This window comes from Piliocolobus tephrosceles, chromosome 1 (genome assembly GCF_002776525.5).
Source record: "Piliocolobus tephrosceles isolate RC106 chromosome 1, ASM277652v3, whole genome shotgun sequence".
Taxonomy (NCBI): Eukaryota; Metazoa; Chordata; class Mammalia; order Primates; family Cercopithecidae; genus Piliocolobus; species Piliocolobus tephrosceles.
The window spans coordinates 50,508,703-50,532,699 of record NC_045434.1 but is presented as its reverse complement, the minus strand read 5'-3'; positions in this window follow the sequence as shown (position 1 = coordinate 50,532,699).

The window sequence follows — 23,997 nt, the reverse complement described above, 5'->3', positions numbered from 1 at the left end:
ATTGGCCCCCAGTTCAGATTATTGCAGATGACTGACCCTTTCAGGCATTCCAAATTATTCAAAGTAACTGAATGAAAGCCAAAGTGCACTTCAATTTGTAGACAGTTTTAATTGACATGGCCTTGCTTATAGTGGTTTTGACCTTAGAAGGAGCCCTAGAATACATTCATGAAGCATTAGGGAAAATACGCACATTCACTTCTTATGCTTCACTTAGTCTGTCGTTTAAAAAATTAGAATTTGCTGTGCCCAGAATGTAAATTCACTTTAAATGACGTTTTTCTATTGAGCTTTCCTTAGATGTTTATCTTTTAAAAAGAACCCCAATTTTATTCATTTTGCTTTTATCCTTAATTATTTATTTGATCTGTCATAATTAAAACTTAACCTTATCTAGAAAGACAATGAATGGTCTGATCATCTCTTTTTTGCATTATAAATGTATCTAGCTTAAGTGTTAAAAATAATTTCATCTAAAAGCTGTTAAGAGAAAAAAATATGTTTTTTGTTAAAATGCTTAGTGTCTAAATTGTAAAATAATTAGGAACACATATCTTACAGAATCCAAATAAGGTGGGTCACATCGTGTAACAGCTTGATAGATACTACAGACATTTGATATCCTGTGCGACTCTATTTTTTATATCACTCTATAATATTTTCAAAAATATTGTCTTCCATTTTATTCTCAAAACAAAATTCTGAAATTGTTAACATAAATATTTTTATTACATCATTGCCAGCAAAGACAACGTGGCATAGAAAGATTCTTGGCCAAGAAAACAGAGGCATAAAATTTAATGCTAGAGCATAAAGATGAAACTCTATAGCCACTGGGTTTTAGTTTAGTTCTTATACTTTGCACCATCATTGTGTTTTACATCTCCTTATTTGATTACCTAATTTGTTTGGGAATTTTCAGACTCTCTGAGTAACAACGCCACTTGCACTTCATTTTCTTATATGCTTTAACTATGTGAAATAGGTGTTCCTAAATAATAAATAGGAATTTTTTTATGAATGTGTGGGAAATACTTGGGGATCTAAATATGAGTTTCCAATTCCTAGTTCATTTTGGAAATACAACCCTTCCAAAAATTTGTCTTTATATCTACCTGATTCCAATCTACTTCCAATAATCACATTCGGAATTCTAGTTTCTTGACATATGCACCAAAATAGCTATATTTCTTTTCCCTCTTGCCCTCATGCCTCTCTCTCAAATTAATGATAAATTACTTTGAAATTTTAGGCTTCAGTGAAAGAACTATTAGGTAGGTGCAAAAATTATTGCAGTTTTTCCCATTGAAATTAATGGCAAAAACCACAATTACTTTTTGCACCAACCTAATACAACCTTGAGCTTTTTCCCCTGAATCATTTTATCTAATTAAAAACTTTTACTTGACCACATTATCTTAAGTTGAGCTTTTCCTTAAGGCACAATAATTCATTGAGGGTAATTAACAGTAAGTGTGAAAACTGTACTCTTAATTTGGTCTTTGTCATAATGCTGAGCCAAGGTCACCCAAAGTTTTCTCAAGACTTTCTTACACGCACTTACTGGTTAGGTTTAAGAAGCAGTTGCCTTTTTTAAGCCTCTTAAATCCTCAGATTTCTGAGTATTTTGTATCCTTCTCATTACTGCTTGAAAATTAACAAATTCCTTCAAATTTCATTTTTCTCATGATACCGTGTTAAATACAGCCAATAGCAAATAAGAGAAACTAGCAATATTCTGTGTTTAACTTTACCTCACAATCAGAAATTCATTACATGCATAGGCTGCCTCCCATATTGCTAGAGGTAATTCTTTTACATAAGATTTGTCACTTAGTGACATGAATTAATGTCTATAAAGTCTCTGATATATCTTGTCTTCCTGGTAACTTAATGACCCATATTTATTTATTTTTCAGTAGCAACAACACCCAAATTTGTTGCCCTGTTTACCTTATAATGGTGCCACTAGATGAAGAGAAGCTACGTATTAGTCCATTCTCATGCTGCTAATAAAGACATACCTGAAACTGGGTAATTTATAAAGAAAAGAGATTTAATTCAATCAGTTTTGCATGGCTGGGGAGGCCTCAGGAAACTTACAATCATGGTGGAAGGGAAAGCAAACATGTCCTTCTTCAAATGGCGGCAGGAGAGAGAAGTGCCAAGCAAAGGAGGAAAAGTCTCTGATAAAACCATCAGATTTCATGAGAACTCACTATCACGAGAAGAGCAGCATGGGGTTAACTGCCCCCATGATATAATTACCTGCCCATGTGAGTCTTATGGGAACTACAATTCAAGATGAGATTTGGGTGGGGACACAGTCAAACCATATCAAGCTGTTAATATCAATGTAGGCCAACTTACCTATCTTTTCCTTTATAATCAGTGCTAATGGTGTCCTATTTCAGAAATGTTTGCCTCATAACTTTATAACATTTTATATTGTATCTAAAATATATATGCTTAGCTTTGAATTTGAGATATACAATCTAACAGGATATGTATGTGTGTTTATTAATTTTATAATTTTAAATATGGTGTAGGGTAGAAGTGAAGATTCTTCTTTTTTTTTTTTGCATATGGATGTCCAATTAATATATCATCAGTTTTTAAAAGATCGCTTTTTCACTACTCCTCTGTATGGCTACTTTGGTCATTAAGTTTCTATATATGCATGCATTTATTTCTGGACTTCCATTCTTCTGTTCTATCTGTATGTCCTATGAAAAGCTTCACTTTCTTAATTATAATACTATATATTTATAATAATTCTTAATATATCAAGAATATATTAAGGTCTCCTTTATTCACAGTATCCAAGATTATCAGCTATGCATAGTCTATTAAATTTTCATATATAATAAATTATAGAATCTACTTGTTAATATTAAAAAAAGAATAATCTCATCGCAAATTAAGGATTGAAGTGAAACTATAGAAAATTTGTAAAGAAATAACATATTGAAATTATTTGGTGTTCTAATCCACAAACATGGTATTAATATGTTCCCCCATTTACTTAGACTTTCTTATTTCTACTTTTGTTTTTCTCTGAGTAGAGGTCTTAATTTCTTTTGTTATGAAGAGCTTGGAAATTACCAGCCCTATGCAGATATTTTACTTCCAATTTCCTATCTTCTACTTGACCAAAGCTTTGTCTCTCCTGTCCTCTGCATAGCTATTAATATCTAAATTTCTATTGAATTCATCTAATTCTCCTAAAATTCAGAATCAATTTCTCATGTCTACTTTATTTTTTCTCTCCAGGGAATTTTCCCTACTTTTCTATAAGCTTAAATATTCTACTATAAGTGTGCTTTTTTATCCAGATTTTCTAGCTTTTAATAATAGAAAAATAAAAAACAGAAGGTTTTGCAGCTAGTTAATCTACCATAGTGCCAAAGGCCGAAGTCTTTGGAAATACCTTTGCCTTTCATCATACATCTTTGGGTACTATTTGATTTACGTTTTGTGTTGTATTTGAATTACTTTAAAAATAAGTAATTCAAAAAATTGAATGCCCAAATACTCAAGTTTGATCCCCTAAATAACAATTCATACATGAAGAAACAGAGGCTTCTACACCTACTCTAGAATATATGTTTCAGTTCTTCTGTATCGATTTTCTTTTTGTTATGCAATGCCTAAATTATTCTATATGGAAGCTTTTATATACCAGCAATGTTTAATGTACTTTTCATTTATCTGAGCGAATAAACCATTTTAGATTACATAATTCTATGAATTTAAGGGTTATTAACTGAATGTTTTCCCCCAAATATATATGTTGAAGCTCTAATTTCCAGTGTGATGATATTTGGAGGTAGAGCCTTTAGGAGGTAATTAGGTCATGAGGGAAGAGCCTTCCTCATACATGGGATGAGAACCCTTACAAGAGCCACAAGAGGGATGATCTCTCTGTCTGGCATGGGAGGATATAATAAAAACACAGCCATCTACAAAGCAGGAAGAGGGTCCTCACCAGACCCTGGATCTGCAGGTGCTTTGATCTCAGACTTTCCATGTTTCAGAACTATGAGAAAAGTTTGTTGTTTAAGACATCCAGTCTATGGAATTTTTATTATAGCAATCTGAACTGATTAAGACACCAAGGATGGAGCTAGTAACTGCTTAACAGAAACTGGCTAATGAATGTATTCAGACCTCAAGACAACTATGCTTATTATACTTTGTTTCTCCAGTCACTCAGCACTGAGTCTTGAAAATAAAATTTTATTATAAAAAATATAGAATTCTCAGACGTACCTATATTATGCATATAATACCAATAGCTGTACAAGTCAAAACCATAAATAGTATTTGCATATGTTCTCATTTTTAATATTATACATAAATAAGCTGAGTTATGTTTAAAAGGTTAAATGTGCTCTCTTCATCTGCCAGTTTGTAGCTCCTGATTTCTTTAAACTGAATTAAATAGAAGTACATCGAAAGCTGTGAAAGACACAACAATCAATATTTAGACATTATCCTGTTCCTATCAGGCACTGTTGTCGCACTAACAGGCAACTTCATTAAAGACTTTAAAAATAAAATATCTGGGTTCAAACGTGCCAAGGAAACTAGTTTAAGACTCAGCAATAATAATTGGAGGGGAGCCATCTTAAAAGATATGGTTGTTGAATAATAAAAGCATAATGGCATTTATCTGTATAAAGTCTGACATCAAGTTGAATAAGAGGGTAGAATTAAATAACTGAGTTCATAATACATAATTGAAATTCACACAATCTTTCAAAAACTAACATCTTAGTTTCCCTGCCATTATATTCACCTTTTCCAACCTTGAAATTTTCCTGTCCAAATTCCCTATTAAATCTTCACTGAGTACTTGAGATGATCTTTGAACACATATTGATTTATTCTAACAGAAATAACTCTAACATTTCTCTTTAACCCTTTAGTTGAATAACCATCTATCCAAAAATACATAAATACTTGTGGAAACTGTGTATAATACAGAAATATAATTTCAAGTACATTTCTTGATAGTCTGTAAAATATTTGGTGAATCACTGATACATTGAAGTATTTGAATTTCAAAAGACTACCATGTTATGGTTTGAATATGGCCCTCAAAGTTTACGTGTTGGAAACTTAATCCTCAATGCAACAGTGTTGAGAAAGGGGACCTGTAAAAGGTATGATTAGGTCATCTGGGCTCTAGTTTGAGCCCTTTCTCTCTCTCTCTCTTTTTCTCTCTCCCCCTCCCTCCTTCTCTCTCTATATCTCTCTCTCCCTCTCTCTCTCCCCTATGCATGTGCACACACACATTTTCTTGCCCTTCTGCCTTCCGCAATAGGATGACACAGTCAGACAACTCTTGCCAGATGTAAGTCCCTTGACCTTGGAATTCCTATCCCTCAGAACCGTAAGAAATACACTTCTTCAATATAGTGAGACCCCATCCCCACAAAAAAATAAAATTTAGCCAGGCATAGTGGTGTGTGCCTGCAGTTCCAGCTACTCAGGAGGCTGAAGCAGAAGGACAGCTTGAGCCCAAGAGACTGAGCCTGCAGTGAGCTATGATTATAACACTGCATTCCAGCCTAGGCAACAGAGCCAGACCCTATCTCTATAAACATGAGAACTGTTTAAAAACAAATTTATTTCTTTATAAATTACCCAGTCTGTGGTATTGTCATAACAACACAAAACATGCTAAGACAGAAAATTGATCCCAAGAAGTGGGGGGATCTAAACTGAGGGACCTCAAAATGTGAAAGTTTTGGAACTGGGTAATGGGTAGAAGGTAGAAGAATTTGGAGAATTAGGCTAGGAAAAAACCTAGGTTGCTGTAAATGGAGCATTAAGGACAATTCTAGTGAGAGCTCAGAAGAAAAGAAGAGCTGTAGGAAAATTTTGGAACTTAGACATTACTTAATGATTATGATTAGAATGGTGGCAGAAATAATAGACAGTAAATGCCATTCTAATGAGATCTCAGATGGAAATGAGAAACAAAGTGTTGGAAACTGGAGTAAAGTATGTCTTTATATCGAGTTGCAATTAACTTGGCAGAATTGTGTCCAAGTCCTAGGACTTATGGAAGGCAGAACTCAAGAGTGATGAACTAGGGTATCTGAGAGAAGATATATCCAAGCAGAAAAGTATTCAAGGTGCTGCATGGCTTCTTCTAGACAATTATAGTAAAATCAGAAAAAAATGAGACGTGATTTAAAGACAGAATTTATCATTTAAAGCAAATAGAGTGGAAATATTTTGAAAACTCTCAGCCTGGCCAAGTAAAATTTTTTTAAAGTGTGTTTGTTAGAGAATACTAAGGATGTAGCAAAGGGACCATTTGCTAAAGACATGAATATGGATAGAAAAAAAGGCAGGTTCTAGTCATCAGGATGATGGGAGAATAACTCTAAAGGTTTTCCACAAATCTGAGACAAGCTAGGACCTTGAAGGCAAGATCCAGAGAGCCAACTGTGGGATCTCAGCATTCATTTCCCAGGGTTGTCTTGGGACTGTACTCCCTGCATTCCAGCACAGTGCCACAGCTCATTTTCCCCAGTCATGGTTCAAGATGGCCCAGGTGTGGCCATGCAAGCATTAATCCTTGGCAGGGTCCATATGGTGCTAATTCTGCAGATGAACAGAGTGCCAAAGCTGTGGGGTATTTCAACCTGCACACAGATTTTGAAAGATGTCATAGACAGCCTGGGAGCCCAGGTAGAGACTTGTCACAGGGACACAGCCACTACAAAGAACCCCTACTAAGGTAATGCCTACTGGAGCCATAGGAGTAGGGCTGCTATTGGAATGAAATAAATGTATTTTGCATGTGAAAATAATATGAATGTGTGGGTCCGTGGGAGGTATTCTATGATCAGAATATGTCCCCTGAAGCTCATGTGTTGGAAACTTAATCCCTCATGCAACAGTGTTGAGAAGTGAGATCTTAACCTAACCTTAAGATTAGGTTGTGAGGGCTTTGCCTTCATTAATGGATTTAATGCCATTATCCCTTGAGGGAGGTTAGTAATTGCAGGGGTAGGTTCCTGATAAAAGAATAGGTTTGTCTCCCTTCCCCAGCTCTCCTCTCTTTATATAGATATCTCTTACCTTCTCTCATTCTCTTGCCCTTTTGCCTCCCATTATAGAATGACACAGCAAGAAGGCCCTCACAAGATGTAGACGCTTGACCTTGGACTTGTCAGCCTCCAGAACTGTAAGAAATAACTGTTTTTCTTTATAAATCATCCAGTCTATTAGAATTGATGATTCATTATAGAATCCAGTCTATTCTACAGCAACACAAAACAGATTAAGACAACACATAAAGGAAAATATTTAGCACTAAAATCACCATGTATTAGGGAAGTGTGCTAGAAGATATGAGCTATACGTTCTAATTCTATTGAAATTTGTTTCAAGTTATTTGCCTAAAGTCAGAGAAAATATACCATGTACTTTAATAAAAGAATCTTTTATTCTTGTTTCCATATTTTCAAGTAGTGAGTCTGAATGAATAATCTGTCTTCCATTGTGTTTTGGTTATAGATGGAGGAACTTCTATCTTAGAACGGCTAAATAACTAGTTTTTATTTTAAACTAGTTATTTAGTTTAAATATTTAGTAAAAAATAGTTGAAGCTGTTAAACGCAAAAGGTATGTTGGCAAAATGTTGTTTAAAATATCAGATTTGATAGAGAAAATCAAAGCAATATAAATTAACCCATGAAGGCAGGAGAAAATTAGGAGGTAGATGAGAAGCATAATAAGAGAGAATGGGGAGTATGGAGAAAGAAGGGGAGTAGATAAGCAAGAAGGGATAGGAGAGAAGAGAGAGAGAATGGGAGGAGGCAAAGAGGATAGAAAGGAAGGTAGAGAAGGTAGGTAGCTTGCTAGGATGACCTGAACACCATCTACTAAAGATGTATTTCTGCTTTAAAAACATGTCATTGATTCTGGCATTGATTAAATAAAAATTACTCTTCTCAGTATAAAACTTAAAATACTTTATTACCTAACTTCTGCCTACTTACTAGCTTCAACTCTTGCCACTCTTTAATATAAACCCTCAGTTCAAACCATATCAAGTTACCTACAACTGGTTTCTGTACTAACCTTTTTCAGAGCACTGGGCACATGCTGATCGTTCCATCTGGTGTTCCCTTTTCCTGCCTCCCTACCTCTTCATTTGCCATAGTCTATCCTTAATCTTCTAAGTCCTTCATTTATTTTTTAATATCAGCTCTAATCTTGACTTCTTTGTGAAGTGTTCCTTAATCTGTCCTTCTTTTCAGGAACTGTTGGGGGTTCCCCTTCAGTGCTCACTTGGCAACTTGTACAAACCTTTGTTTCAGCACCTAACACTTGCATTGTGATGTACACAAATTTGAGCTTAGGACTCATACTGAAGTATATAACATATGAGTATATTTGATTCATAATGAGTATTAGGACTGAACTTTACCCATCACTGAGGATGAGTACATTTCTAAACTCTTGGGAATTCACAAATTTTTATTATGAAAAACTAGTCGATGTTAATTATTGTGAGATTGGGTGAATGAACAAGGCTAATTAAGAATATAATTCCTTTTAAAGAAATTCATGTATAAATGAATTATGCAATTCATTTACGTTGGCCAAATTTGTTTGGTAATTTCTAGTACTTTCTTACAGTGTGTGGATGATAGACCTAAACTAACATTTACTGATTGCAAAATGAACTTTTCATAAAGGAGCAAGAATGCTGTGAAGAAGAAATCTACAAAGAGTTCATAAAGTTCAAACCATGCCAATTCTGTACAAAATAAGGTCTGTGGAGCTCAGGGTGCTATTGCTGCTGAGCTTGCAGGAGCATTTGGTAATTAATCCAAGCTTTGGGGAATTTCAAATGTTGGCAAACATGTTTTAAATTTTAAATCTGTTGTTTGAAGGGGCATTCCCAAGTAGAGGTCATTCTATTATAAACAACGTTTGAGCTCAGCTTTCACATTTTATTTGGTCAAATGAGAACAACAAATATTTGTGAAAATATAGTTTGATATCAAATAAAGCTTGTTTGAGAGCTCCAGTGAATACAATATGAAATCTTTCTGCATAATGATTTGATTATGCATGAGTTAGCTAGCGGCTATAATTTAATTTTTAAATTTCTTATACTGGATATTACTTGGTTTTGTAACATTAACCTGGGATTCAGAGTAAGCAAAGGGTTTGTTTGTCACTGTCTGTCTTAGAAAATGCATGCCTGCCTTTGGTTGTTTACTGGGCAGCTACATACCCTTCCCACAGTTTAGGGGCAAACATAACCAAAACAAAGAGCTACAGGGCAGGAAGCAAGATATAAAATACACATGTGTGTAAATGACCTGAAATACATTCAGCGGGGGTATCTCAAAACCAGGATGTTGGAAAAGACCTAGAGGAAAATCAGAGGCAAAGCAAAAATGACTTTGGGAAGAATAAATAATTTATGAATTAGATTAAATCCTTAAATATATACACCCTGGGTAAAGGACATCTAAAATTGTGATAACCCATTATAAATATTGGAGAAGCATAAACATCAACAAGAAAGATAAAAATTGCCTTGGTCATAAAATAAAATATGAAACATTTAAAGATAGAACAACCAAACTTTAGCAACAACTAGAAAAAGTTGGACAAAATAACAATCCTGAAGTATAACTTTAAAAAGTCTCTAGAGGGTATAATAGTGTAAATCGAATACTAGGAAGATCAATATAAGATTCTAATTTAATGGAGAATAGGAAAATTATAGTTGCTTATCTTTGGAAGGGACTTAAAAGTTTTATCTTTTCAATGTCACACTCAATGCTTAACATGTTTGCAAACACAGCTTGAGAACACCTAAAGATAAGATAATATCCAAATTGAACTCATACTAGGGACAGAAGAGCTTTAATTACTATTACCATGAATCTACTACCAGCAATAATATTTTAAAATAAATATAATGGTTATAATACAATAAGAAATTTTCTACTTGCCTTTCGGCACAAAATACTTTTTTTCTGGCACCATTTCACTAGATTACTCCCCATCTGACAAAAATGCACACAAAAAAGTTGTGTCCTTTGTCTCTTCCTCACAGCCCTGTGCTTATTTCTATTATAGCATTTTCCATACTATCATTAATTTTTTACTGTCTTACTGGTGTGCCCCCCTTAAGTTAAGTTGTTTGAAGATCATGTTTTTATCTTTTTGTTCATTGTACTTGACCAAAAGCCTGGTAAACCATTAAGTACTCAATAAATGGTTACTTAGACTACAAATATGGTGGGAATGTGAATGTGAAGAAGCTGAGGTCCCTGGAAATTGAAGTTAGGAAAAGTCTTAAGAAAATATTAAGACTTGTACAAATTCATAGACAATAACTACACTTTGAATTTTTAGAAATGAAAGAGGACATTTTATATGAAGGAATTCTTCTTTTTTTTTTTTTTTGAGACGGAGTCTCGCTCTGTCTTGCGCAGGCTGCAGTGCAGTGGCATAATCTTGGCTCACTACAGCCTCTACCTCCTGGATCCAAGTGCTCCTCCTGTCTCAGCCTCCCAAGTAGCTGGGACTACAGGCGCCGGCCATGATACCTGGCTAGTTTTGTATTTTTACTAGAGACAGGGTTTCACCATGTTAGCCAGGCTGGTCTCGAACTCCTGACCTCAGATAATCCACCTGCCTTGGCCTCTCAAAGTGCTTGGATTACAGGTGTGAGCCACTGCACCTAGCCTTTATTTAAAAAGATAAATAAATAAAAATAAAAATAAATAAATAAACAGAGTCTCTCTCTGTCACCCAGTCACAAGTCACCCAGGCTGGAGTACAGTAGCACCATCTTAGCTCACTGCAACCTCTGCCTCCCAAGTTCAAGCAACTCTCCTGCCTCAGCCTCCCGAGTAGTTGGGACTGTAAGTGTGCACCATCACACCCAGCTAATTTTTGTATTTTTTAGTAGAGCAAGGTTTCACCATGTTAGCCAGGCTGGAATGGAACTCTGAACCCAAGTGATCTGCCTTGGCCTTCCAAAGTGCTGGGATTACAGGCATGAGCCACCACACCCTGCCAAGAAATTCTAATTTTTAAAAAGTCAGATGTCTGAAATTTTTGTGGCATTCTCAATTTTTAGCTACCATTAATATGGGTAACTGGCTAAACTTTAGTGAATTCGCTAATCCTTAAATGACTATATAATTATCAAGAAAATTTCTGAAGTTTTAGAAAAATTTACTTTTCTTATTTATAAGATAGTGAGCACAATCATAAATGCAGGTTTTATAGGATATTTTCCATGTCCCTCCCTACCTCTCTCCCCATAAGATATATGAATCAAAAAGATTAAGAAAAGTAACTAATTAAAAAGAACCCTCCTGAAAATCCTCAACTACCCGTTAAGAGCTAATCATGAGTCCTGAGTGTTAGATTTGTGGATCCTGAGCTTCCAAAAATCAGCCCTCTAAGATGGCTCTCACAGTAGTCTACCTGTATATTGATTACACATGTATATTTTCTGAAGTCAATACATTATTCACAATTCTCCAATGAGAATGAAAAAATAAATATTGCTATAGTAGAATGCATATTGAGGAATATAAATATATTGCTGTGAATCAGGTCAGGTAGAGAAGAGATTAAGAAAACTCGGGGATAATTTTGTCAATTATTAGAAATCACCATGATACATGTTGGGGATCAGTATAACAAAGAAATTTCTAATCATTAAAGCTGTTCAACATGAAACAGTTTCAGAAAGTAATGAACTCCAGTGAGTAGAAGTGCTCAAGCAGAAGCTAAATGACCATCTGCCATGGATGTTGTAGAAAGACGCCTTTCATTGAGTGGGAGGTTATGCTAAATTATCCCTAAGGCTATTTCTAACTCCTGAGATTCTATAATTCACTGAAGTGGAGCTTGAGGAAAACCCCAAAGAACTATTAAATAATTCTGTATACCCAATATATACATCAGCAGTTAATTTCAAACCAACCATTAACTTCATCTAAGCATTTGTCTCAGAAATATGAAGAAAACGGTAATAAAAAAAGGAAACAGAAAAATCCCTTGCCTGCATGGATGATCTACTTAAATGGTTTTCAATTTGTGCTTTTCAGATCTCTAGAGAGCAGAGGGGATCCTTGGAGTTTCTTCAGAAGCAGCCTTCAAGAAGGAAGAATTAGAGAGCATAAACGGGAAGCTAGGCAAGTAAGGTTTCAGATACCCCAGTTCTACTATAACCAGGACATCTCAGCCTTTATCTCTTCATATATTGAATTTCTAGGTAACAAATATTATTTAAATAAGAGAATTTATGGCTTAGGAATTTTGATCACTGAAATAGTTCATTTAAGAATCATATAATTTCTGGTTCAATCAACGTTTTTAAAATAATAACAATGGAATATTGCAGATCCATTGTGAAACTTATGGAAAAATATTTATGTCTCAAGGTCAAATAATTTAAATATGATGAGTGGCTATTTCAAAAATCAATATTTTGGTCCACTAGAATGTATGGATTGTAGGTATTAGAGGGTATTGACAATAGTATTTTGTCAATTTATATATTTTCTGAACTTAGAAGAGTGATTGATATAAAGTCAGTGATCATTAACTGAACTACCATTCTATCCAGCAATCCTACTATTGAGTATATACCCAAAGCAAAACAAATTGTTCTAGAAAAACAATGCGTAAACTCGTATGTTCATTGCAGCACTATTCACAATAGCAAAGGCTTGGAATCAACCTAGGTGCCCATCAAGAGTGGACTGGATAAAGCAAATACGGTAAATATACGCCATGGAATATCATGCAGCTGTAAAAAGGAAAAAAATCATGCTTTTTGCAGCAACATAGATGCAGCTGGAGACCGTAATCCTAAGCAAATTAACGCAGGAACAGAAAACCAAATACTGCATGTTCTCATTTATAAGCGGGAGCTAAACATTTGGTTAAACATGGACATAAAGATAGCAACAATAAACATAGGGGACTACTGGAGAAAACAGGAGGGGATTGTGGGTTGAAAAACTACCTCCTGGAGGCAGGGCATGGTGGCTCATGCCTGTAATCCCAGCATTTTGGGAGGCCGAGGCGGGCGGATCACAAGGTCAGGAGATCGAGACCATCCTGGCTAACACGGTGAAACCCCGTCTCTACTAAAAATACAAACAATTAGCCGGGTGTGGTGGCAGGCACCTGGAGTCCCAGCTACTCAAGAGACTGAAGCAGGAGAATGGTGGTGAACCCGGGTGGTGGAGCTTGCAGTGAGCAGAGATAATGCCACTGCACTCCAGTCTGGGGGACAGGACAAAGCAAGACTCCCTCTCAAAACAAAAAAATAAACAAACAAACGAACAACAACAACAACAACAAAAACAAAAACAGAGAGAAAGAAAAAGAAAAACTACCTGCTGGATACTATCCTCATTACTTGGTTGACAAGATTATCATGCATAAAACCTCAGTGACATACAATTTACCCATATAACAAACCTGCACAAGTATTCCTTGAACCTAAAATAAAAGTTGAAAAAGTACATATTTTGTAAAAGTTTACTAAACTAATTTAATCGTCAGGGTTTTACTAATTTAGGTCATTTTAAAAATACAGATGGTCCTGTACTTGCAACAGTTCAACTTAAAATTTTTCAACTTTACAATGGTGCTGAAAGTGATACACATTCAGTAGAAGAGTACTCATACAACCATTGTGTTTTTCACATTCAGTACAGTATTCAATAAATTGCATGAGATTTTCAGCACTTTACTATAAAATATTCTTTGTGTTGGATGAACTTGCCCAATTTTTGGTTAATGCAAATATTTGGGTACATTTAAGGTAGGTTAGGCTGAGCTAGGATGTTCAGTAAGAGTGTATAAAATGCATTTTCAACTTACTATGGGTTCCACAACCAATAGCAACAGACCTTATGGGCATATCACAGTCTGAAAATCAAAAATAAACTTAAAAGTAGCTAAGAAGAGGACATATAACGTTGAAGAATGTAACCCCGTTGTAAGTCAGGGAGCATCTGTGTGACATTGAGAGTTCAGCATTTAGTTTGGATATAGACATGAACAAAAGATATCACTTCTGAATTAATTCAGAAAGAATGCCACATAAAATAAAGAATTGTATATGTTTTAAGTCATAAGCTTTATTTTTTTAAATTTTATAAATATAGATTCAACTTTTATTTTAAATTCAGGTGGTATATGTGTATGTTTGTTATATGGGCAAATTGGGTAACGTGGAGGTTTGGGGTATGATCACTCCCATCACCCAGACAGGGAGCATAGTACCAAACAGGAAGTTTTTCAAAGTACCTCCTCCTGTCTCCCTTCCCTGTCTAGTAGTCAGTCTCCAGTATCTATCATTCTCATCTTTACGCCCATGTGTGCTCAATGTTTAGCTCCCACTTATAAGTGAGAACATATAGTATATTTAGTTTACCACTCCTGTGTTAACTCACTTAGGACTATGGTCTTCAGCTGCATCCATGTTGCTGCAAAGGACGTGATTTTGTTCTTTTTCATGGTTGTGTAATATTCCATGGGGGTACATATACCACACTTTCTTTTTCCAATTTATCATTGATGGGCATCTAGGTTGATTGATGGGCATCAATCAACATAGGTTGATTCCATGTCTTTGGTGTTGTGAACAGTACTGCAATGAACACATAAGCCCATGTGTCTTTTTGGTAAAATAATATATTGTCTTTTGGATGTATACCCAGTAATGAGAATGCCGGGTTAAATGGTAGTTTAGTTTTAAGTTTTTTGAGAAATCTCCAAACTCGTTTTTACAGTTGCTGAACTAATTTACATTCCTACCATCAGTGTATAAGCATTCCCTTTTCTCCAGTGCCTGGCCAGCATCAAGCCATTGAAGAACTGTGGATGCAAAGAACTTCAGTAAGAGATGAGCTCTTTTAGAGCAATGGGGGCCACTTTTAAGCATAGGGTATGGCTAAATCTGACTGTGCATCCAGAGTGAGTTAGCCATCTTTAAACAGAAAACTTTTGCTTGTAAAAGGAAGAAGTAGAATTTTAATAGCTATGCATTTTCTGGTATGATGACTAACAATCTGAAGAAATTTCCAAGTTTGCCTTCTATTTTCACTAATTTTACCCCACAAGACATTTATGGAATAAGTGACATTACAGGATACCAAGAGAAGAATTGGACAGAAGGAAATCTTACAGTCTTAGGGTGCCAGTAGAGGCAGCCTAATCCTACCTCTGAGACATTTAAAACCAAAGGTGAACTGAAAATCATTAACTCAAACCAGATTTAGCTCAACTCACCATTAAATCAAAAAGATACACTTTCACTCTAGCTATCTGACAAAGAAAAGCATAATACATTTCTGAAAGAAAATACTATCAACTTCATTCACTATTGTTCTTTCATGGACAATCAATAGCAAACAATACAAATTTTATGAGACATATGAAAGGACAGGAAAATATTACCCATAATCAAGACCAAAACTGTTAACAGAAGTAGATCCAACAATGACCCAGACCCAGACATTGGAATTAGCAGCACTTACACAGTTTTTTCTGTGTATGTGTGTGCACATGTGTGTATACACATACACATATATATGCCATATATATATATATAATGACAGAGTCAATATTTTTCAAAATAGATTAAAAAGATTACAATTCCAGAAAACTTAAAAGTATTCTAGAACTTTAAAAATGCCTATTTGCAGAAAGTCACTGTATGAGCTTATAACAAACTAGATACAGTAGAAGAAAGGGTGAATAAACCCAAAGAGAAGCTAATAGAAATTATTTAACTGGAAGCGCAGAATAAAAACCAGAAAAGAGCCAAGTATCTGTGTTTGTGTATGTGTTTCTGTATTCGACATATGTTTACATTGGAGCCCCAGATTCAGAGAAAAAACAGAGCATAGGAAAGTAAAAAAATTTAAGATCATGGCTATGATTTTTCCAGTTTTCTAAAATTAAAGAAAGTAATCAACCCATATATTCAAGAAGCTCAGTGATCCCTTCCCCCATGTAGGATAAAACAACCAACCAACAAAAATAGACTCATGGAAATACCACATCTGAAATACAAAAATAAAGAAATTTAAGAGCAGCCAGGGAAAGAGCACGTTATGTTCAAGATGGCAAGAATAAAAGCTAAAAGTAAAGAGAATTACAATTTTAAAATGCTGACGAAAAAAAGTTCATCTTGAATTCTATACTCAATGAAAATATCTTTCAAATATGAGAGCAATTAAAGGAAATTTCCGACAAATAAAACCAAAATAATTTGCCACTTGACAGCTATACTATTAGAGCTCCTACAGAATGTTCTTAATGTCATAAACAAATAATCCGAGACAAGAGCCCAGGTGGAAAAAGGAATAAAATAAACCAGAAATGGATAATAAATGAATAAATATAAATTATTATTTAAAATTTATATTCAGAACAATATTGACTTGGTAAAGCATATGATATATTATGATATATGTGGTATCTACAGCAAATGTAGGACTAAATTATATGCCAACAATAGCACAAAGAACAAGAATCGTGATTCTACACAGTTTTTATGCTGATTGTGAAGCAAAAAAATACTAATTCAAAATGGGCCATGATAAATCTTAGTATCTTTAATAACCACTAAGAATATAATACAGGGATAAATAGTAAAAGAGATAGTAGAAGAATAAAGTAGAATACAAACATATCCAATTATTTCAAGGAATGTGAGAAAATGAGGCACAAAGAAAATAAATAACCAAGTTGAGAACAAACTGAAAGAGAGTAGACTTAAATCTAAGTACACCACTAGTCATATTAAATGTAAATAGACTAAACACTGCAATTAAAGTGTAGGGATTATAAGAGCCATACAGAAATAGAAGGATATAGATGAAAAGGCTGGAAAAGATAAAGTATGCAAGAACTAATCATAACAAATAAAGTACAGATATATTAATACTACATAAAGTAAACTTACATACAAGAAGTGTTGCCACAGATTAAGAAGGATATTTTATAGTAATACAATCGTGTTAGAATACAATAACAATGTTCCCCATCACTTCCTTATCCTGAAAACAATAGTCTATGAGCTTCAAGATTGCTTCAACCTTCAACTCTGCTATTAAACATCCACGATCACAGCAAGAAATTCGAGATATGTTTATCTCTCTTCAAAAGTAACTTTGAATTATCTCTTATTTTACTTAGAAAATGGCTTACAATTAGTACTTATACTTATACCCAAGTTAAAACTTTATTGAATTATAATTCTTAGGATAATGTTTTGTAAATAAAAGCTGATTTAAATATTAGGATATGTTTTTCTATCTACCAGTTTACTGACTAAGCTATGAAGAGTTCAAAGATAAATAACTCCTGTCACTGAACAATTCACAAGTTACTAGCAGAGAGGAATAAAAGAGAAATTGCAATTCTTTTTGAAAGGTATGCAAGTGTAATTCAAAAGAAGCTATGGGAGTAGAAGCAAACTAATTCATTCTAGATTCTCAGAGGAAGGATGGTCAGGGAATGTGCATTGTTGTGCAAGAGTACCCTATGGAATACACTGTAAATTGGAAAGCAGCATCAAGCACAGCTAATCTGCTCTGTGTTATTCTACAAGTACATTATGATTATTTTTAATTAAATGAAGGATAAATTTAAATACCTGGTATGAATGCAATGTGCAGCAAAAACATCATGCAGAGAGATTTTGAATGATATAATACATCAACTAAAATTCTATTTAACTTGCTGAATGTACACTCAGTGTATACTTTATCACTCTCTATGACAATTCCACCCACATGCCATGCAAATTACCATGAAAAGAAAATTGTATAAAACATATTAATCTTGAAGTAGTTAAATGTACTGTATTTATTTTTATTTTTAACTATATCAATAGTCCTGAGAATATATCAAAAGTGGTAAGAAGTACAAAATGTTTAATAATGGTCTTTTTTACACATTATAATAGGAAAAATAGCATGGATATCATAGATATATATATATATAATTCAAAATATTTCATTTGGTCAATAAATTCAGTTGTTAATGCAATTATGCATTATAATGGCTATTTGAGTTTTCATCTTCCCTTTGTCCTTGCACACCATTTTTATTTTGTTTTATTGTAAGTTCCAAAATACAAGTGCAGGATGTTCAGGTTTGTGACATATGTAAACGTGTGCCATGATGGTTTGCCACACCTCCCAACCAATCACCTAGGCAGTAAGTCCAACATGCATTAGCTATTTTTCTGATGCTCTCTCACCCCCAACTCCCACAACAGGCCCTAGAGTGTATTGTTCCCCTCCCTGTGTCCGTGTTTTCTCATTCTCCAACTCCCACTTATAAGTGAGAACATGCAGTGCTTGGTTTTCTGTTCCTACACTAGTTTGCTGAGGATAATGGCTTCCAGCTTCATCCATGCAGGCAAAGGACATGATTTTCTCATATTTATGGCTGCATAGTATTTCATGGTGTATATGTACCACATTTTCTTTATCCAGTCTAACATTGATGGGCATTTGGGTTGATTTTATGTCTTCGCTATTGTGAACAGTGCTGCAATTAACATATGTGTGCATTTATCTTTATGATACAATGATTAATATTCCTCTGGGTATATACCTAGTAATGTTATTTCTGGTTCTACGTCTTTGAGGAATCACCACACTGTCTTCCACAATGGTTGAACTAATTTACATTCCCACTAACAGTGTAAAAGCGTTCCAATTTCTCCAGTCTTGCCAGCATCTGTTGTTTCTTAGCTTTTTAAAAATAGCCATCCTGACTGGTGTGAGATGGTATCCCAGTGTGGTTTTGATTTGCACTTCTCTAATGATCAGTAATGTTAAGCTTTTCCCCATACATTTGTGGGCCACATAAATGTCTTCTTTTGAGACGTGTCTCTTCATGTCTTTTGCTCACTTTTTAACGGAGTTGTTTTTTTCTTGTAAATTTGTTTAAGTTCCTTGTAGACTCTGGATATTAGACCTTAATCAGATGGATAGATTGCAAAAATTTTCTCCCATCCTGTAAGTTGCCTGTTCATTCTGATGATAGCTTCTTTTTCTGTGCACAAGCTATTTAGTTTAATTAGAACCCATTTGTTAATTTTTGTTTTTGTTGCAATTGCTTTTGACATTTTGTCATGAAATCTTTGCCCATGTCTGTGTCCTGAATGGTATTGCCTAGGTTTTCTTCTAGGGTTTTAATAGTTTTGTGTTTTACATTTAAGTCTTTAACGCATTTTGAGTTAATTTTTGTATAATGTATAAAGAGGCGGTCCAGTTTCAATTTTCTGCATATGCTTTCCAAATTCCAAGATGGAAATTTTCAAATTTTTAAATATCCATCTTGATTTCATTGCTGACCCAATGATCATTCAGCAGCAGGTTATTTAATTTCCATGTATTTACATGCTTTTTAGGGTTCTTTTGGGGGGTTGTTTCCAATTTTGTTCTACTGTGGTCTGACAGAGTACCATTTCACTTAATATTTCTTTAATATTTTCAAGAATAATGGATACATTCTTTAAATCTCTTTTTCAGTTCATAAATTCTCTCATAATACCTTTCATAAATTATCTCACCATTTTTAAGAGGATAGAAATAACACCAAAATTGCAAAAAGTATACCAAAAAATGATAGATGAGAAAAGTATTTGGCATATATACAAGTTACACATTGATAAATGATATTTGAAATCCAATTTATCTCTTAAATTGGATTGGTTAATGGCATCATTATCTTACTTCCAGTTTTATTGAAAAGTAATATTGCTCTTAGATGTAACATAGATTTGCACTCTAGTCCTTATGAAAGTTCTCTGAAAGCTGGGATCAAGACTTTCATGTCTTTGTACCTAGCATAAAATCTACCAAAACTTTGAATATGGTAAATTGTCAACAATTTTTTGTACTACATAGTATGCTGCATACATAATTAAACCTTGTTCCGTTTCTCTTAATATTTCACTTTTTTCTTCTTTTTTGAGATATTCCATTTTATTTTATCTCATTATTATTTTAATAGATTTTTGGGGAACAGGTAGTGTTTGGTTACAGGAGTTAAGTTCATTAGTGGTGATTTCTAAGATTTTGGTGCAGTATACATTGTACTCAATGTGTAGTCTTCTATTCCTCAGCACCCTCCTGTCATTTTCCCTAAGTCCTCAAAGTTCATGGTATCATTCTTATGCCTTTACGTCCTCATATCTTAGCTCCCAACTATGAGTGAGAACATATGATGTTTGGTTTTCCATTCCTGAGTTACTTCAGTTAGAACAATGGTCTCCAATTCCATCCAGGTTGCTGTGAATGCCATTATTTTGTACCTTTTTGTGGCTGAGTAGTATTCCATGGTGTATTAGTCCATTCTCACAATGCTAATAAAGACATATGTGAAACTGGGTAATTTATAAAGGGAAGAGGTTTAATTGACTCACAGTTCAGCATGTCTGCAGAGGCCTCGGGAAACTTACAATCATGGTGGAAAGGGAAGCAAGTGTCCTTCTTCACATGGTGGCAGCAAGGAGAGTGCCTAGCAAAAGTGGGAAAAGCCCCTTATAAATCATTAGATCTCTTGAGAACTCACTATCACAAGAACAGGTAACTTCCCCCATGATTAAATTACCTCCTATCAGGTCTCTCCCATGACACATGGGTACTATGGGAACTTTTAATACAATTCAAGATGAGATTTAGGTGGGAACACAGCCAAACCATATCACATGGTATATATATTAATGTATATATCATATATCATATTTTCTTTATCTACTTATTGATTGATGAGTATTTCAGCTGGTTTCATATTTTTGCAATTGTAAAATATGCTGCTATAAACATGCATGTGCAAGTATCTTTTCCATATAATGACTTCTTTTCCTCTGGGTAGATGGCCAGGAGTGAGATTACTGGATCAGATGATAGATCTACTTTTATTTCTTTAAGGCATCTCCACACTGTTTTCCATAGTGGTTGTACTAGTTTACATTCCCATCCACAGTTTTTCACCACATTCATGCCAATATCTATTATTTTTTGATTTTTTGATTATGGTCATTCTTGCAGGATTGAGGTGGTATTGCATTGGGGTTTCGATTTGCATTTCCCTGATAAGGAGTAATGCAGAGCAGTTTTTCATGTTTGTTGGCCATTTGTATATCTTCTTTTGCGAATTGTCTATTCATGTCCATAGCTCACTTTGTGATGGGATTGTTTGTTTCATCCTTGCTAATTTGCTTGAGTTCCTTGTAGATGCTGGATATTAGTCCTTTGTCAGATGTATAGATTACAAAGATTTTCTCACACTCTATGGGTTGTCTGCTTACTCTGCTGGTTGTTTCTTTTGTTGTGCAGAAGCTTTTGTTTAATTAAGTCCCATCTATTTATCTTTGTTTTTGTTGTATTTGGTTTTGGGTTGTCATGAAGTCTTAGCCTAAGCCAATGTCTGGAAAGGTTTTTCCAATGTTATGGTCTAGAATTTTTAGGGTTTCAGGTCTTATATTTAAGTCTCTGATCCATCCTGAATTGATTTTTGTATGGGGTGAGAGATGAGGATCCAGTTTCATTATTCTACACGTGGCTTGCCAATTATCCCAACACCACTTCTTGAATAGAGTGCCCTTTCCCCACTTTATGTTTTTCTTTGCACTGCTGAAGATCAAGTTGACTGTAAGTATTTGATTTTATTTCTGGGTTCTCTATTCTGTTCCTTTGGTCTATATACCTATTTTTATACCAGTACCTTGCTGTTTTGGTGACTATGGCCTTGTAGTATAAACTCATGTAATGTGATGTCTCCAGAGTTGTTTTGCTTAAGCTTGCTTTGGCTATTTGCACTCTTTTTTGGTTCCATATGAATTTTAGGATTTTTTTTTCTTTATGTGAAGAATAATGGTGGTATTTTGATGGGAACTGCATTGAATTTGTAGGTTGCTTTTGGCAGTATGTTCATTTTCACAATATTAATTCTACTCATTCATGAGCATGGAATGTGTTTCCATTTGTTGGTATCATCTATGATTTCTTTCAGCAGTGTTTTGTAGTCTTCCTTGTAGAGGGATTTCAGCTGTTTAGTTAAGTATATTCCTAAATATTTTTCTGCAGCTATTGTAAAAAGGGCTTTCACATCTTTGGTTAAGTATATTCCTAAGTATTTTTTTGCAGCTATTGTAAAAAGGGTTGAGTTCTCAATTTGATTCTCAACTTGGTTGCTGTTGATGTATAGCAGAGCTACTGACCGGTGTACACTAATTCTGTAAACCGAAACTTTGCAGAATTCATTTACCAGTTCGAGGATCTTTTTGGATGTGTCTTTAGGGTTTTCTAGGTAAACAATCATGTCATCAGCAAACAACAACAGTTTGATTTCCTTATTATCAGTGTGGATGCCCTTTCTTTCTTTCTCTTGTCTGATTGCTCTGGCTAGGACTTCCAATACTATGTTGAATAGAAGTGGTGAGAGTGGACATCCTTGTTTTGTTTCAGTTCTCAGGGAGAATACTTTCAACTTTTCCCCATTTGGTATCACGTTGGCTGTCAATTTGTCATAGGTGACTTTTATTATCTTAAGGTTTGTCCCTTCTATGCTGATTTTGCTGAAGGTTTTAATAATAAAGGGATACTGGATTTTGTCAAATGCTTTTTCTGCATCTATTGAGATAATCATGTTAGTTTTGTTTTTAATTCTGTTTATATGGTGTATCACATTTATTTTCTTGCAGACGATCCCTGCATCCCTGATATGATACCCACTTGACCATGGTGGACTATATTTTTAATATGCTGTTGGATTCACTTAACTAGTATTTTGTTGAGAATTTTTGCAGCTATGTTCATCAGGAACATTGGCCTGTAGTTTTCTTTTTATATCATGTCCTTTCCTGGCTTTGGTATTAGGGTGATACTGGCTTCATGGAATGATTTAGGGAGGATTCCCTATTTCTCTCTTTAGGAATAGTGTCAATAGGTTGATAACAATTCTTTGTTGTTATTGGTCTGTTCAAAGTTGCTATTTCTTCCTGGTTTAATTTAGGAGAGTTGTATCTTTCCAGAAATTTATCCATCTCCTCTATGTTTTCTAGGTTTTTGTGCATAAAGGTGTTCATAGTAACCTTGAACCATTTTTTGTATTTCTACGGTATCAGTTGTAACATCTCCTGTTTCATTTCTAATTGAACTTATTTGGATCTTCTCTCTTCTTTTCTTGGTTAATCTCACTAATGGTCTATCACTTTTATTTATCTTTTCTAAGAACCAAATTTTGGTTCATTTATCTTTTTTGTTTTATTGTTTCAGTTTCATTTAGTTCCGCTCTGATCTTTATTATTTCTTTTCTTCTGCTGGATTTTGAGTTTGATTTGTTCTTGTATCTCTAGGTCCTTGGGATGTGACCTTAGATTGTCTGCTTGTGCTCTTTCAGACTTTTTGATGCAGGCGTTTAATGCTATGAACTTTCCTCTTAGCACGGTTTTTGCGGTATCCCAGAGATTTTGATAGTTTTTGTCACTATTATTGTTCAGTTTAAAGAATTTTTTTAATTTCCATCTTGATTTCATTGTAGACCCAATGATCATTCAGGAGCAGGTTATTTAATTTTCCTGTATTTGCATGGTTTCGAGAATTATTTTTGGAGTTGGTTTCCAATTTTATTCCACTGTGGTCTGAAAGAGTACCATTTCTCTTAATATTTCTTTAATATTTTCATTCTATGATCTCTGTGCTGAATAATGGATACATTCTTTTTTTTTTATTATTATACTTTAAGTTCTAGGGTACATGTGCATAACGTGCAGGTTACATATGTATACATGTGCCATGTTGGTGTGCTGCACCCATCAACTCGTCAGCACCCATCAATTCATCATTTATATCAGGTATAACTCCCCAATGCAATCCCTCCCCCCCTCCCCCCTCCCCATGATAGGCCCCAGTGTGTGATGTTCCCCTTCCCGAG